The following is a 16,584-nucleotide window of genomic DNA, read 5'->3' as shown; positions in this document are numbered from 1 at the left end:
TTATGGTGACAGAAGGAAAACTGCCACCAAAACTTCAGCCCTGGATATGGGGAAAGCAGACTTCAGGCTGCTCAGGGAACTAGTCAGCAAGGTCCCCTGGGAAACTGCTTTTGAAGACATTGGCGTCCATCTTTAAGCACTGCCTCCTAAAAGTACAACATCAGGCAATTCCAAAATATCGGAAGTCAGGCAAGCGGGGCAGAAGGCCGGCCTGGCTGACCAGGGAACTTCTACTGGAGCTTAGGTGAAAAAAGAAAGTGTACGGCTGCTGGAAGGAGGGTCAGGCGATGAGGAAGGAATACAGGGATGCTGTTCGTGTTTGTAGGGAGAAAATTCGTGTGGCCAAAGCCCAACTAGAGTTGAAGCTGGCCATGTCTGTGGGAGACAATAAAAAGGGTTTTTTTAGATATGTGAACAGAAAAAGGAGAACTAAATAAAACATAGGTCCGCTACTAGATGGGGAGGGTCTCCTCACAGACAATGACACATGCAAAGCAGAGACGTTTAATGCCTTCTTCGCCTCTGTCTTCAACACTGGTGATGGACTTCGGGACCCAGGGTACCCTGAGCTGGAGGACCATGACGGTGGGAATGACAAACTCCCAACCGACCCTGAACGTGTGCGGGATTTGCTGCTTCACCTGGATCCATACACACCCATGGGTCCAGATGGAATTCATCCCAGGGTGCTTAAAGAGATGGCTGACGTCATCGCGGGACCTCTCTCAATTATTTTTCAACGATCTTGGGAATCTGGAGAGGTCCCATTGGACTGGAAGCTGGCAAATGCTGTGCCAATTTTCAAGAAGGGCAAGAACGAAGACCCTAGCAATTACAGGCCTGTCAGTCTCACGTCAGTGCCTGGTAAAATTATGGAGAGGATGATCCTTGAAGTTATTGAAGCGCACCTGGGGGACAATGCAGTCATTGGTCCCAGCCAACGTGGATTCATGAGGGGTAGGTCCTACCTAACAAATTTGATTTCTTTTTATGATAATATCACCCATCTAGTCGATCAAGGGAAACCAGCTGATGTGATCTTTTTGGACTTCAGCAAAGCTTTTGACATGGTTTCCCATAGGATCCTACTGGACAAAATGTCCAGCATACAACTTAACAAAAAACATCATACGATGGGTGAGCAATTGGCTGACGGGCAGGCCTCAAAGGGTTGTGGTAAATGGGGCCACATCTGGCTGTCAGGTGGTCACTAGTGGGGTCCCTCAAGGCTCCATTTTAGGGCCAGTCCTCTTCAATGTTTTTATAAATGATTTGGATGTAGGACTAGAACGTGTTCTGAGCAAAGTTGCCAACAACACCAAACTTGGAGGAGTTGTGGACTCGGATGAGGGTGGAAAGGCCTTGCAGAGAGATCTGGACAGATTGGAGAGCCGGGCGATCACCAACCACATGAAGTTTAACAAAAGCAACTGCCGGGTCCTGCACCTGGGATGGGGCAACCCTGGCTATACGTACAGACTGGGCGACGAGACGCTGGAGAGCAGCCCCGCAGAGAGGGATCTGGGGGTTGTGGTTGACAGCAAGTTGAATACGAGCCAGCAGTGTGCCCTGGCAGCCAGGAGGGCCAACCGTATCCTGGGATGCATCAAGCACGGCATCGCTAGTCGGTCGAGGGAAGTGATTGTCCCGCTCTACTCTGCACTGGTGCGGCCTCACCTCGAGTACTGTGTGCAGTTCTGGGCACCACAGTACAAAAAGGACATTAAACTGTTAGAGAGTGTCCAGAGGAAGGCGACAAAGATGGTGAAGGGCCTAGAGGGGAAGACATATGGGGAGCGGCTGAGGTCACTGGGCCTGTTCAGCCTGAAGAAGAGGAGGCTGAGGGGGGACCTCATCGCGGTCTACAACTTCCTCGCGAGGGGGAGTGGAGGGGCAGGGGACCTATTCTCCGTTATCACCAGTGACAGGACCCGTGGGAACGGTGTTAAGCTGAGGCAGAGGAAGTTTAGGCTGGACATCAGGAAGAGGTTCTTCACCGAGAGGGTGGTTGCATACTGGAACGGGCTCCCCAGTGAAGTAGTCACTGCACCAAGCCTGTCTGAATTTAAGAAGCAATTGGACTGTGCACTTAGTCACATGGTCTAAACTTTTGGGCAGACCTGTGCGGTGCCAGGAGTTGGACTTGATGATCCTCACGGGTCCCTTCCAACTCGGGATATTCTATGATTCTAAGTATTTGGTCAAAAAGGTACCATCATGTCATTGGGAAAGCCCTGCTCCACTAACAACACAGTGTGCCTTTTGTGGAGAACTGAAGTCCCAATTCACTGAATCACTTCAGTTTCTACTGAAGAGCTCTACTGAATCAAGTGTGTAAGTATTGACTGTTACAAGTTCTCATTTACTAATTTATTAGTAGTTTTCTCACAAAAGGCCATTGGGCTAACTCTGCATGAGACAGTCCACACAAAATCAACATTTTCAGCACTCAGGCTGTCTTATTCTAAAGAACAATCCAATACCTATGGTGTGAGAGCTTCTAATCATTGTGAATTACTATGCTACCCAGCTCAGGGAATTTGCCTTTTCTTTCCAACTGACCTGAGACACGCAGTAGGCTGAGAAGAAAAGAAAGCAGGGGCACAGTGCCTGTGCAGGGGACCAGGGAAAGTGCACTCCCCACTTGGATGCACTTCATCATGTAACTCCTTAAATTTTCTCTGGTGAACCAGTTGTGTACCAGAAAAGCTTTCAAATTTTGATTTGCTAACATGTATGGATTTTTACCAACAAGACTGCTCTTGGTCAACAAAGAAGTAATTACTTTAACGATTATTCTAGTAATTACTCAAGTAGTCAATAGAGAGGGAAGTAATTACTAAATTAATTCAGCCATCACCAAAGAAATGAGGGACATACACAGATCGGAATAAAAATTATGCTTAGGTTACAAATATTCGTAAGTGCTTCAAGTTCCCCATCATTTAGTTCCATCTAGAAAGACTGATCTAGAAAACACAGCACTAACTTCAGGAAAATTTATGTACAACTTACAGTGGGCTCGGACACATTCTCATTGCAGAAAGTATTAAAAACTTGCACAGCTAAATTAATTGTATTGACTGAAATTCATATGGCTAAAGCACAGAATCAAGTCCCTCTGCAGACCATTAGGTAACACCCAATCTAGAAAAACACAAATAGCCAAGAAAAAAAAAATCAAGATTATAAAAACAAAAAAGAAAAACACTGTTTTCTTGGGTGCGATCTCGGAACTTCTTTAACCTCATTGAATACAAGCGGGCCTGTAAGAATGAAAAACAGCATCAAATCACAGTGATGTGCCATGGGGCACTACTGTAACAACTCACAGTACTTTATGGTTTGAGAGTTCTTTTGCCAAGTCGTATTAGTATTCTCTCAACATTGTATCTACATATTTTAGGTGAAATAGACAAATTTCAAGACATCAATAACTGGCCATCATCACACTGAGTTTCTGAATGACTGAATTAGTGAAATAGGTACAAGGCAGATCTGTTGATCAGCATGCAGTTTTCTTTACATTTACACTACTCTGATGAAACTGGCATACAATCAGCAAATAATTTTAGAACTATGGAAAGGATGTGCAATAATCCTTCAATCAGTAGGCACATGAAGATATTAAAAACATCATATATTAGAGTAATTCCCTTCATAAATGGCTCGTGACCTAAAACAGCAATTTTAGACTATAAAAACAAACCCCTTTGTTTTCAAGTCAAAATAGGACATTAAAAGAATACTGTTTTTTTTTCTAAAAGCACATTAGAACTGACTAAAAGTAGGAAAGTAAGACACTTGTGAGAGAAATGATAATTTATTTGTGCAGTTTTGAGGCTTCTTGGCCTCATACTGATTTCTACTAAAAAGTATTTGCTGGCATGCTAGCATCATTCTAAATAAGGTTTCTTTACCAGTAGCTACCATGTACTTCCTTGATAGATACAAAAAGATCGAAAGAAAACTTCCAAGATGAAAAAGGAAATGCCCAAAGCCCGTACAGCCAAAGATAACGAAATGGAAAAGAAGGAATCTAAGCGTATACATACAGTCTGGAAATGAATGTAGTATTTTATTCTCAATACCTGTTCTAAGATTTACTCATTCAAATCAAAAAATAAATATATCCTTAAGTAGCCCACGTTCATTTAAGACGTAGCTTTACCATCTGTAGAGTCTTAAATCCTTTCTTCAATGTAAGGTATCTGTGGATAAAAATCCTCAAAACAAAACATCTGTTTTGTCTCAAGTATATCTATCATTAGAACCAGAGTCGTATTTTCAGGGATTATATCTCCACATCTAATTGCCTAGTTAACACACTTGCAACATTTGCCTTTTACTAGGCTTTCAGAGATCACTGTAACACTAGAAATTTCAGCCTCCGTGAAACGCAATTCAGTTCTCGAGCACGTCTGAGCATCTAGTAGGTAATACAGGACAAACTCATCTGTTTATATGGAATACTTGGAGGGGGGTGGGGGCACGGGAGGACACGCTTTCAGTAAAACCTTGCAAGATCATATCTGTGGCCCTTCTCTCTCAATACATTACATTGATTACAAAACCTTCTAAGTCCAGAATTAATGCAACCTGGGAGTTTCAACCAAACTCCAACCAAATGGGGGTTCTATCCAAAGGCTGTTCTTTACAGCACAGACTCTCTCCTGTAACCTGATGTGATAGCGAATCAGGACAGGGAAATCTCATCTTGGCTATGCCTAAACAGAACAACTAAGAAAGATCAAACAGTAATTGTGGTTTTCATAACCTGTGAAAGTCAAAGATTTTCTGTCCTTGTCAGTTCAAGGTGGTAGCAAACATGCTAAGAGGCCTCTTCTGTGTTAAAGCACTCCATGATTTCTTCCTGGACAAAGGAAAATCCTTCTTTCTCCCTCTATCATTTAATATAATCAAAACAAGGAATATTATATTTTCATTTTACACCTTATTTACTCCTTTTTTGTCACTTGCTATGTACTCTGTTTCTGTTTGGGTGAAACTGTTTTTCTTAGTCCTTTGCTTTTAAAGGGAGCAGCTGCTAACTGTAACGATTTTGGACTTTCCATTTGGAAAGGAAAATAACATGAGTAACTTTACCCAAGGCTCCCCCTATTAATGCTCAGCACAAAGATAACCAAACTATTTGTCTTCAAATAGCATTCCCCCATGTTCTTGGAGAGCTGCTTCAGAACAACAGTTCCAAAGATTTCCCCTTCCTCCCCTTGACTTTCCCTCTTCACTCCGAAAAGCTTAGATCAAACGTAGCATGCTCAGTAGAACAGCCTGCACTGTACAGCTGCCCCTCCCTACTGTTAGGTCTTTGATGGATTTCTCTGCTCTAGAGACACTTCTGAAGAGGCAACCAGGCCACCTGGGTAAGATTTCCATCTGTGAGTTCCTCAAAAATCACCGCCTCATTGATTTCCTCCTCTGTGATGTACTTAAGGGCATCAGCATAGAAGTCCGAGATGCTTTCAAGGCATTAGTGTCTGTGAAGAGAGCACACTGACTAAAGGCCTAGTTCTACTTTATGATTACCTACAAATTCTTGTCCTCTTCTTGACATTTTCTTGGAAAAAAAGAAAAGCCACTAAATCTACAGTTCCATCTAACCTTGAGGTGGTAAATTCTATCTTCAGTAACATGTCCAAATTAAGAAATCAAGATGGATTACAAAACAGATAAGTAACTATAATCAGTTCCTTATCATTGTTAATTTTTGGAAGTTGTAACAGTACAAAAGGAGTAACACTTCTGTACATCTTCTGACTGATAGGCAGAGTACAACTGTTACACAGGAGATTATGATTTTCTAGTCTTCACATCACAAATGGAGAAATAAATCAAGAACTGAAAGATGAGGTTAAATTTCCTGTACTTGGGAATAGGATACTCTCAAGTTTTCAATTCTCTCTTCCCAACTTCTCCTTCCTTAAATAGTTCTTTAAAGACTGTTTCTCATTCCCTTTCCAGCCAGGCGCAGTCCCGTGCCCCTCCCTTACTACCTATCTCTAAGAACTCATTCAGCTACGGTATGTCTGGGAACAACTCATGCATCTGTCCTTCGTAGACCTCCAACCCTTATGATGAAGCTGAAGTTTCACTGTGTGTCCTTAATACCTGCTTGAGAACATTTGGATGCCCCAGTTTTGCTCCAAGTGGGGAAACTGCAGCTCTTCATCTCCCTATGCAAGCCTGTCCTACTGTTTCTTTAACATAGCTGAAAACATCATCAGCTTTTCTGTCATTCCACCCTGTAACTGCCAAAAGCTCTACTAAGGTACGTAACCACACGTACAGACACAATAACACAGAAGTGTCAATGTTATTCCCCAACAAATAAAGCTTTTCAACATTAACAACCAAGGTTTTGTATTACATATATATAGCGGTGCTTCTTGAAGACAGACAAGTTTGTTTTTTTTTTAATCTTTTGTTTTCAAAGATGGCAATTTTAGACGATATGGCATTTCAGCAATCCTATCAGTTCACAGCAATGCATGATTCATTAATGGGTTCATCTCTATCCGTAAAATTCTAAGGCAATTAAATAGGAATTGATGTTTCTCCAGAGAGGCTTCTCCATCTAAAAATAAAATAGAAGTTAAGACAGTGACTGGCATTATTTATATCAACAGTTCTACTGGAATGATAATACAGCAGCTTTCACATGCAAATATACATACATTTAAATGACTTAGTAAGGATTAAAGTAAGGAGCTTAATACATTTCTTTGCTTGTGTTCAATCTTTTCATTCACTTAAGAATCTTATCAAAATGCCTCTCAAAGCAATTCTTTTGGACTGTGAAGAAATGTCAGTACACCACACTGAAAATATCCCTGGCTCTGAAAGAAAAGATGCCATGTGGGAAAGAAATAGCGAGTCATTATAAAGGTATGAAAATAGTTCGTTATAAAAACAATGTTTAAAAATCACATTTCCTCAAGTCAGGATTCAACAATATGCTTACTCAATCTAAAGAAGTAACAAATAGGTATGTTTAAAAATGTGTATGTCACTGAGATACTAAAACTTTCAAGAGAGGACAGAATCATAGTCACAGGATTTATCATGGAAAGATTCACCTCAAAGCAGATTTAAATCTATGGTAACTATGCCTCTTAGCACCCTTAAAATACCAAGGCTCCAGTACACGGGGCTGGATCCCACTGCTGCTCGTCTCACCAGAGGCAAAAATGGTTCCTTTCAAGAACCAAGCAAACAAAAGTAAGGTCATGTCTGGAAACATACATTTGCGTTTTCTGTGCAGTATTTATTCCAAGGATACTGAAAAAAATGAATTTACACTGAGCTTTTGCAAGCTAATTTTCTCACTGTCTTGAGCCTATGTCCTTTAGTAACTGCAGTGTGAAGCTGCACAGTAAATCTGAATTCAGATATTGACATTTCATTGTATGAAAAAAACAATACTTTATTTGCAAGATGCAACGATACAGAGATCAGGATCCTGTGATACCTCGCTACAGAAATAACACCATATTTCGCAAAAGAGCAGCACATGCACTTGAGGTTCTCTCTTCTGTCTTGTGCATGTTACATTCTTGACTTTCAGTTATCTTGGCACTGCCAATAACCACACAACTGCACACTATTTCATTTTCTTTTCTTTTGAAATTCCCATTCCTCATTCATGTGATCAATACTGAAAAGTAGCATAGACACTGTAGCGAAATTTCCACTCAACAAGGCTATATAAAGTAAAACTTGATGAAGGAACTCTAAAGGCTAACTAGAGATGGCAAACAGATGCTAGTTTAAAAAAGAAAACCCACATCACTTCAAGCCAGTAATGATTTTTAATACTTCAGACTAGCAACCGTGTGATCCAGAGTGTGATTTTTAGGTGTTTCTGTAAAGTTTACATATTATTAATTCACATTCTTCAAGAGGTAAACATTTTGTCATTCTGTAGCCTCCATATGTTTGGAGTTTAATTTTTTTCACAGAATTATAGTCTGTGAGCTGACAGGGTGATAGTATTTGTATGATTTTGAAAAAAGGGCTTGAAAGGACATCAGTACCAGAAAAACGTGTGAAACTCTCACTTCTGACAAAGTTTTTCAATCACCCCTTCTACTTGGAAAGGAAAAATTTAGATTAAGGAGCTGGTTGAACCTCAAAAACCCAAGATGTTCCCATTTTTCTAACAGGAATAAGAAATACTGCATACTAGTCCCTAATTCTGGATATTATCATCACTACACAATGCTACACCTACACAGTCCTATAGGTATTGGAGAGCATTAATTCTACTTTTGTTTTCACAAGTAGTAAAAAAACAGACAACCATTCTATCAAATATAGAAATGGATTTTTTTTGAAGTTAAAATCTCCAATGTTAAGACTTGCATTTTAAGTTTATAAAAGAAAGCTCACACCAAACAATTATCCAACTGAAAAGAATATGGATGTCCTGTGAGATTTCTTAATTCTACTTCAAAATGCTTGCACGAGTGTAGGCTTCTCCTTTGGACTTCAGGATAAACGAATCTTCGAAACTTCGACTACTTTGTGACCTGCTTATTGACCTCATCCCACGTTCTCATGAAGGCTGCCTTACCTTTCTATATTTAAGCTCTAACCAGCATTACAAAATGCTGCTACCAATCTCTCATGCGGTTATTTGTGCTCCCTTACAAGCACTGCACAGTAGTCCCAAACTGACCCTGCTCTTAAAAGCTGGCTAGCCACCAAGTTTCACTCTGTCCCAATGTGGAGGGACAGCAGCCTTCCTATGAAGAGAAAATGGAGTTTCCCTGCAGGAAGCGTTAGCCAAGGAGTGGTTCTTCAAAACCTCACTCCCCTGTTTAACAGTCAGGGCTGCTTGTTGGCTGCCACAATACATTTACTTCAAAACTGTGAGGCAGATATAAGCCACCATTAAAAACAGAATTTCCAAGGTAGCAAGAAAAAGAGGTTCTTCAGATCCCTAAAAAAGCTACAAAGGACAAGGGACAGAGCAGTTACTTCACTAGCATATATAGATAGCCTTTCAACTCTCACCAATCACAATACAGTAATAAATATTGCTCAACTAGCCAACCCATCTCCTGGGTCTCTTTGGAAAAGTAAGTATCAAGGTACTTTAAAAATATTAAAACGTGATGGCAAGAGTAAGAATTCACACTTTTCTTTGAAAGGAAATGCAAATCTTTTTATATGGAAAAAGATTTATATTTCTTCACTCAGGTGGTGGTGAGGCACTGGAACAGGTTGCCCAGAGAAACTTGAGGAAACATCCTCAAGTTGTGCCAGTGAAGGTTCAGACTCGATGTTAGGAAGAATTTCTTCATGGCAGGGGTGGTTAGGCATTGCAACAGGCTACCAGGAGAAATGGTCGAGTCCCCACCCCAGAGCTATTTAAGGAATGACTGGAACGTGGCATTGAAGGATGTTTAGTGGTGGGACTTGGTAAAGTCACGTTGGTGGTTGGACTTAACGGCTCTGAAGGTCCTTTCCAGCCTATGGTATCATTCTATGATTCTACTATTTGTTCAAACATGAAAATATTATGCATATCAGAAGAAAAAAAGAATATTGCAAATCAGTATTTAAACAAAGGGGCACTTAAATGAAATTGTTTAGTTGAAGAGCACTTTAATCTGGGTGATGAGTAATAGAAAAAAACAATTTAACTAGGGTCTTCAGATTTTCATGTGTACAAGTGAAGATTTCATGCTATCTTATATCACAATTTTTACTGGGTGTAACTGAATTCTGGGTCTATTATACCAGTTACAGTCACATGCACTAAGCCTCTGTATTTAAGATTATATTTTTACAGCAATGCTCAGTATGATCCTGCCTTTACAACCAAGAAACTTTCTAGTATGAAAAGTTCATGATGTCTGATAATTAAAAAAAAGAAAAAAAGGAACATGTTACAATGACCCATTACTACAGTCTGTCAGAACATAACAACCAAATAGTGTTGCACAGTGATGCCAGGACTTGACACAAAGACCAATGTTTCCAAGCATCACAATTTGCCTGCTTTGGCCTGAAGGACAAAAAGAGGAACCCCACCGCTGCCTGCTATACCGAGGTTTCTGCTTTAAGTCTGAAGATTTTTTCATTGATCTGAACGTATTTTTGGAAGGTTACAAGACATTTTAGGTTTTAGGGGGAAGACTACTCAAGGGGGAGAATTCTGAGTACTTCTACCACAATCATTTCTGAACCATCACGTATGTTAAGCCATATGTAGACATGACACCTGATCTGAATAGTTTATGTAACTGCGGTAAGTTACTGATACTTTAAACGAGGATGCCAGTTGACTTTTTTTCCCCCTCAGCAACGTATTTCTTAAAAAATCCACTTCCCCTACACATTGCAGCAAGCCACCCGACATAAGATTGTAGAAGCCTTGAGCCTGAAAACTGAGTGCTGCCGTGCCTACACACTAGCTCTAAGGCATGTAGCCATATGCATGAAATTGGAAAAATAGGTAACTAACAAAATCCAGTTTTCTAATCATGAACATTAAATTCAAAACTTTTTTTTTTTCTGACATCCATTTACTATGTCATCTTGTTCGTTTAAAATTATCAATGAAAAATACAATACTGCTCTGTCTGGGGAGTCCTTAAGGATGATACTGACAAGTCCATGTCAAATGGGACCACCCATATCATTTCTAAGATTTATTTAAAAATCCTAAAGAATCTGTTATCATCTCCTCCCTAAGTAGGAGGATCTTTGCTTAGTCCACACTTACCACACAGCAATATTGAAATATGAACACTTTCCTATGCAGTGCTTTTTTCCAATTAATGTTTTTTGTTTTCAGTAGTATTCCTTGTAATTCTTTTAATTAAGAGTATAATATGTTCAATATCCATTCTAAGTTGCTGGGATTTCTTAAATATTTTATTTATGAGTGGAAGTGAATAAATAATCTTAAGTGATAAACTGAAGTGTTCTGGGGAGACCACCAGGTGTCTCTTCTACTCATTCACCTTTATTTAAATCACGTCGTACCACTCACCATAAAGACAGGGACCTTGACCAGAAGAGTTTATAATATTCCCTGGAGGTATTTCGCTCCCTGTTGAAAAAAGAAAGAAAAAAAAATAGTCACGTTAGTATGCCAGATCAGGCCTGTATTTTATTTTACTCATTCATCTCTAACAATGTTTGCGTCTTCCACAGTACCTGCACCAGCAAGTCTGAACTTCACGCTACCCAGATAATCTTACTTACTGATCCATTTCTTGTTGCGTCACTGCATAGGAAAGCAGTTATGCTTAGCTTGATCATACAACCGAAGAAACAATTTAGGCATGAGATCTCAGTTCTAATATGACAGACAAGGTCATTCTAAATGCCAGGTGCTAACACACCTATGGAGCTAGGAAGGAACCAGCAGCAGAGCTTGAGGCAGCAGAGCTAGGCTGGTGCCTTGGTGTGCAAACACAGACAGGCTGTCTTCACACCCCATCACAACCATCTTAGCAACCCGTCAGCTCAAGCCAAAGAAAGACTGTGCGCCATCCCCCTGCCCGCTCCAGATATAGCCCATTCATCACCTCATGTTCAAGCACCATTATTTGTTATGTTAACCCAGATCTTCAACAGGTAACACTAAATGTCTTTCTCAATTAAGAAACCTAAAATTACTTTCAGCAGCCGTGTGTTCTTCTTGAGATTTATGCACCTTTTTTTTTTCTTCCATGCAGCATTTCCTGAATTATTCTTCAAGTATAACAACTTTCAGACTGTATCTGAAACCTCAACGTGAAACACGTGAAACAACGTGAACCTCTGAATCTCCCCCAACAAAACAGATTTTAAAGGGGATTCCCTTTTCTCGCTGAGGTAAAGACAAAACATCCCCTTTGTCTTTAAACAAAACAGACTTCCCCAGCTCACTTTCACTTGACTTTCCGGGATGGCATCACAAAATGCATGAATTTGTGATATAAAGGTTTGAATCTCTATACTAATACATGTTTGCATTTAGAAAAAAATAAAAACATTAGAGTAACCAAGAATGAAAGAAAAAAAGCATATTCCAGATGAAGTAACACCAGGACTGTGTCCCATTTTAACCTCGAAAAGGGAAAGTTATTATCAAAGTTGCAGAGCATGCCAGCATTTCTTCGTCTCTCAGGCTACAATCTATCCTAAATCCAATAAACAGTTTGACTTGTGTCAAAAATAGTTAATTTTTGACAAAATGCATCTTTTCCAAGTCTGTATTTTAAAACAAAAAATACATTGCCAGAAAATAAGCAATCAGTTCTATATAATGAAATAGATATTTTCACTGGAAAAGATCAAAGTGTTTCAAGTCCTTAAATATTTCATATTTCATGCTTGAATTAACTTAGAAATTTGATTTTTTTCCTATTTCCATATGGCTCTAAATATGGATAAAAACAAAGAAAGCAAACAGATTTTTTTACAAGAAAAAAGTTTTTTCCCATTTTCTTTTCTAGAACCTCTAAGCTGACAGCAAAGGAAAATTGTTTGCATTTTAAAACCCTATGGTAACAGGAAGGGGAACAAAAAAAAAAAAGAAAGAATTTTTTTTTCTTTTTGTTACAAGAACAACCATCTTGGGAACTATTTGGGACTCTACATCAATGCTTTTGTTGCCAATTTGTTAGATGGAAATTCCCAGTGGTGTTCCTGCAGACATGGAGTCAAGCCTGTGTCTCTTCCGCAGGTAGAAACAGCTGCAGTATTGATATTTGAGAGGTCACTGGTTACTTTCAGAGAACAAGAAAAAATACCCTCATCAAAGATTATCTGTACCATTTTGTATGATTATTAGCAAGCTACTAATTGCATGATCAATCTGCTGAGTAAGTAGAAGCCATAAGAGATGACATTTGTCACCCAAGTCAAACTGTTACAAAAAACAAATATAGAAGTACATATATCTTAAAAATGACGTTTCAGGAAGATTCAGAATACTTGCAGATCATTTATTCATGATCAAGATAACCTCTGCGAACAATCTGTACCTTATTTGTATGACTGCAGCACAGAAAAGCCACTGGGTCAAGTCAAGACGTTTATCCTAGATGCTGTACACACTGAGAATTTGTTTTAGAGAAATAGAACAGAAGAAAGCAAGTCTGAAGCCAGGAGACAAGCTGGGTATTAGTCCATGAGCTGAGATGGCTGTATTATCCACTGTAACTGGGGAAGGACATGCTAACTGGAGACATGGAAGATCAGAAGGAGGTTTTTGACATAGTTAAGAATGAATGGACTCAAGAAATTAATGCTGCAACAATTCACGTATCGGAAACCATTTCATATCCGTACAACCATTTACATTTCATAAACACAGGAAATCTAAGTGGAAAAAGCTGGACCAGATGATTTCTACAGGTCCTTTTCAAACTAAATTCTTTGATTCTACATGAAAATATTTCAGAACAGCCTACTCCATAGGCAATGTTCTCCATACTTTCTACCATTTATCTCACATTGTGATTTAAAAACTGAATACATCTTGGTTTAACAAACAACAAGAAAAAATCCCACACAAAACAGGTGTTTTTGGCAAAAATAAAGTATTTGAAAAAGAACAGTCCATAAGGAGCTTTTCTACAACTCTCCCAACCGATAGGTGTAGCATCATAAAACTATTGACAAGACTCATTAATCAGAAACAAAGCTTTTGAATCAGAAGAGAGATTCAATTATTATCACTATGAAAAATACAGTTTCTCCAAGAGAATAGTCAGTCAAGGGACAACATATGCCGAAGAACTGAATTTCCACTTGGATCATTACAACAACTTTCACAGGCACCTGAATTAAATGGCTTAAACTTAGTTTTTAATATAAATATAACATTAAAATTCTGAGAAGTCAGTTCAGGCTTTTTTATTTTTTTCATTCACAGATCCTGCCAGTTTTCAGGTGTATACTTTATTCATTTACTGCTTGGAGAAAAATACAATGCTGGACTTGGTAGGATGATGGAACTGTTCACTGCTGTCTACATCAACTTTTAACTATTCCAGTTAACCCTGCTCCTGAGCTTCCAGCTGATAGATCTGTTATATGAAGAATGGCTGAAAAAGTCAGCTGCAGCTGACTTTGAATAATGCTGCTGTTCTGTGCCCTCAAGAAATCACAGGTGTAAGACTCAGGTGGCCAAATTTGTAACATAAATTGAGCCAGGTATCAAGTTGTTCTTCTCAGTAAAGAGACACTCATTTGTCCTCCAAAGAACAGGAAAAATTGGATAGACAGGAATCCACATTCAGTGCCGAGATCAGAGACTCCCCGCTGTTTGGAGTTGAGAGGAGGGCTAGTATCTTCAAGACCTTTAACAGTAGCATCTTGAGTTCTTCAATGAACATTAATCTTTAAGATGTATTTCATATGGTGACAGGATGACCTCAGCCTAATGAAATAGTAAATTAAATGATCCTTACATATAACCTTCCGGAGTTGTTGCATGGCTTGTTACCTGATACAGATTACATGCTTTGCACAGCTTAAACAACTTATCTGACGGAAAGACAAACTAGAAAATAAGATGTAAATTGTGCAGAACCAGAAACTACCTATTTGTACATCAAAGACGACCATTTCAAGTATTCTGCTTCATTCTTAACACAGAAGATAGATATCTTTAACAAAAATACTGGGGAAAAGAGTTAATTACTGCTCAACAGAAAAAAAAACTGTGGGTATTTTGTGTGTTTGCTATAATATGCTGAAGGCCAAGAACTAACCCAGTCAAGATCTCTTTTCCTAGGGAAGGGAAGAAAACCACAAACCAACACAAACCTGAGGCTGAAGTAGTTCCATACTGGAGGAAAACAAAACAAAAAACCCACCACACTCCACAAGTGTCTGGAAATCCCCCATTGGTACAACACTTTGAGGAAACACAAGAAGAAACTGAAGTAAAACCCCTGTGCTCAGGGGAAAGGCAGAACTGAACAAAAGACCACATTTAACACAAAGTGTGGTTCCAGTGCAGCCCTCCTGCAGCAGATTTTCTTTTGAAACCATCAGCCTGTTAAACCATTCCAAGTTGAGGCAAAGCACCTATATGGTTCTCTCTCCAGCTTTTCCTTCCTGACCCAAGAGCTCTGGTTCTTAGAAAGGACACTTCCCTTCTCCCCAGGCTTGGATTTGGGTCCTGTTCTCAACTGCACACGCCCTCCTTGCTTGTTTCAGGCATCTGCCAGTCAAGCTGCAAGATTCCTTTCAGCATGTATACTCCATCTTCCCAGACACACACACAGACTTCAAAACCCAGCACATAAAAGACAAGAAAAGGTAGAAAGGTGCCTTCGATTTTGGTGCTCATCCGCTTAATTTTTCTTAGAGGATACAAAATAAACCACTTGTATTAAACAGCAATTTTATTCAGAACAGCAACTTTATTCGGAAGTGACAGGAGGAAACCCCATCAGGGATCTGATGCATCCCATTTTGGTCAAATAAACAGCCTTCAGGAAATGCCTCTTTTTGTTCATTGATGAGGATTAGCTCAAAACTTAGATGTTTAATTCACATCCTGGTATTCATATTCTGCATGTCTAAAGATAGATCTAGGCCAGTACTAGAAAGCACGTGTGTGTACAAGGAATCTGGAAGCTGTACAGAACTCCCAAACTTCAAATGTTTAAAAGCAACATGAAAATCTGTTAGTTTTTAATATTCTCCTGTACTGTAAAAGCATTTATAGGCAATTGATTATATTAGCTTTGTAATACTTCCTGAAGTGCAGTAATAAATACAATATCGTTAAAAGTTCTAATATAATAAACTGAGCACAGCACTGGCTCTGATATTTATTACTGTTAATATAAAATTTTTATAGCCTGCCTAATCTACTTAAAACTTTCACTGTATAAGACATTCTCTGCAAGAGGGAGCTGACTCATTAGACAAGATTCAACACAAACATATGCAGTTAGGAACCTTTCCAACCAAAAAAAATGGGTTAACCATATGGGATTCTCTAACTTCAAACAGAAAGCAGTACACTTTCTATTGGGCTACTGAGTTGTTTTTTCATACTTGCTCAACCAATACATTTTTCCCTCAAAACAAACAGCTATTTCAAAGTTAAATTCCACTTCAATATTTGAAATACGAGAGAAGACTCCAAAGGAATTTCCGCAAAGCAGAAAAAAAGTCTCTTCAAATTTGACTATTAAAAAAAAAAAGAACTAACACATGCAATTTCCATCTCGAATGTACAATATTAACATTTCTGGGCCACTGACCAGCAGAACAGCTGAACTGCTTCTATAGTAGACCAAAAGTGTCACTTCAAGCCTTGGAGATAATAAAGGAAACTGCCTGTCTCTACATAAAAATGTATTTTCTAGAAAATGCCATGTTAAACATTGGTTCAAAAATAGGAAGGTACTATATAATTAAAGCTTTACCATATACTGAAATGATTCTTTGCCGAACAGTCTGAATAATTTGGATCATACATGACAACAAATTCTATTTCTGAATTTGAAAATTACACAGAATTCATCTGGGAGACAGAAGTGAGACAGGTTATTTTCGCTGCTGAATAATAATGAGCTGTTGTATCTTGGATATTGA

At 39.0% G+C, this 16,584-nt stretch overlaps 1 long non-coding RNA gene across 1 annotated transcript in view; it reads right to left on the bottom strand.

Annotated features, from left to right (window-relative positions):
* LOC121073570 overlaps nt 1-16,584 on the bottom strand; it is a 186,543-nt gene that overhangs the window by 52,571 nt on the left and 117,388 nt on the right. Inside the window, exons 2-3 of the long non-coding RNA XR_005821800.1 lie at nt 10,995-11,083; nt 3,212-3,266 (exon numbers count right to left, since the gene is read on the bottom strand). This is a non-coding gene — a long non-coding RNA (uncharacterized LOC121073570). The remainder of the gene's footprint in view (nt 1-3,211; nt 3,267-10,994; nt 11,084-16,584) is intronic.

This window comes from Cygnus olor, chromosome 7 (genome assembly GCF_009769625.2).
Source record: "Cygnus olor isolate bCygOlo1 chromosome 7, bCygOlo1.pri.v2, whole genome shotgun sequence".
NCBI classification, from domain to species: domain Eukaryota; kingdom Metazoa; phylum Chordata; class Aves; order Anseriformes; family Anatidae; genus Cygnus; species Cygnus olor.
This window is presented reverse-complemented; position numbering and strand designations above follow the sequence as displayed.